The sequence below is a fragment of the Lipotes vexillifer genome, unplaced genomic scaffold (assembly GCF_000442215.2).
Source record: "Lipotes vexillifer unplaced genomic scaffold, Lipotes_vexillifer_v1.1 scaffold205, whole genome shotgun sequence".
Classification (NCBI taxonomy): Eukaryota; Metazoa; Chordata; class Mammalia; order Artiodactyla; family Lipotidae; genus Lipotes; species Lipotes vexillifer.
The window spans coordinates 1,229,444-1,230,942 of NW_006781396.1; the positions used below are offsets into that span (position 1 = coordinate 1,229,444).

The 1,499-nt window shown below is 50.4% G+C and overlaps 1 protein-coding gene across 1 annotated transcript in view; it reads left to right on the forward strand.

The window, feature by feature from the left end:
- Window positions 1–772: 772 nt before the first annotated feature.
- The window catches only part of ASCC1 (activating signal cointegrator 1 complex subunit 1), a 98,707-nt gene continuing 97,980 nt past the window's right edge, over window positions 773–1,499 (forward strand). Inside the window, exon 1 of the mRNA XM_007454681.1 lies at window positions 773–871. The gene's annotated coding sequence lies outside the window, so the exon portion shown is untranslated. The remainder of the gene's footprint in view (window positions 872–1,499) is intronic.

Consider the following 1,499-nt stretch of genomic DNA (forward strand, 5'->3'; position numbering starts at 1 on the left):
GGAAAGAGTTGTCTTTCTACCCTCAAAGCCTAGCACAGAACGTGGATCACAATGTTTCCTGAATGAATGATGAACAAATAACAGAACACAGAGCTAGCAGCTCAGCAAAGGTTGGTGTCATGAGGGTTGGTCCATTACCGTTTTCTTTTTCTTCCTTATTCTGCGGATCTATTTACACAACTGTTTCTCCCATTAGGCTGCCAAGCCTAAGGTAGGTGCTCAGTAAAATTTTTTTGAATGTTTAAATACTGATGATGAAGTATTTGACCCTATCAAGAAGTCAGAACTATTGCCAGTAGAGATTCTTATAGGAGAGCAATGCTATTTGGGGAGACACAGCATGGTTATGTTGACAGTGATAAGATGATCAACACATTTACTTCATGTATGATAAGGATGACCTCGTATTCATAAACTACTTTCCTTCCTAGCAGATACAAGCTTATGTTCTTAAAAATAATCGTTCCTTTTGAAAAAGTCGCCGTATCAAAAAGACGCTGAAGGAAGTACCCTGGTACAATGGCAAATTATTACAAGCAATCATTAAACTCCATCATCAAGAAGTCATTCCAATAGAGCTGGATTACCATTCAAAAAGATGCTGCAGCTAAAAACAGGTCGGGTGGAAAGAAAGGGGCAGAAGAGCGGAGGGGTCAGAATGCCAGCGGTTCCCAAGCTAACTCCGAGCCTCACCCCCACCCCCACCCCGGTCCCCAGGGGGCGATATCGGCGCCGCCCCACTGCGCAGGCGCCAACCTTCGGCCCGCATGCGCACTAGTCTGGTGCGGCCTGAGGAAATTTCCTCTTACACGCCCTCTGCGGCAGGCTCCTGTTTCTCCACCTACTTTCTCCATTTTACTAGTCCCTGCAGGTAGGATCCCAGGGATCAACTCCCTTTCCACCAAGCTCCCGAGGGTCCCTGAGCCCTCGACCACTTACCTCTACGGCTTTGGCAAGTTCCTCTACAGCCCCGCCCCCAAGGCCAACCGGAGCGGCCGCGTTTACTGCGACGAGAGCGGCGGCGTGCTCGAGGCCGCGGCGTGCGCGTGCCCGTGCAATGGTGGGCGTGGTCGGGGCGGAGAGGCGCTGGGAACGCGTTCTCGAAGAGGCCTTCCGGGTCTTTCGCTTGCTGTGACTACGGAGGTTTTCCTACCGCAGTGGAGCCAGTTTCTCTTCGCTCGCTTTGACGTACTCGTTTTATTTTGCTCGCTTTTATGATTCAGGGTTTCATCTCCCCCCCACTACATTGCAGGCCTTCTGCTTTCCTCTCTCTTTCTGTCTCCAAACCACCGCGAAGCAGGGTGAAATTGGTTATTTTCCCGTCATTCCTAATGAGCAGTCTCGTAGCCCAGGGCCGTAGAGGAAAGGCAGATGAAGGGTTTCCTGTCTCTGAGACAGCCCTATCTCCCCCCAGAGCTCAGTCTGAGGCCCGACCTTAACATTAAAGTCTGGTTTTTTTTTTTTTTTTTTTTTGGGGTACGACGGGCTCTCCCCGCGGC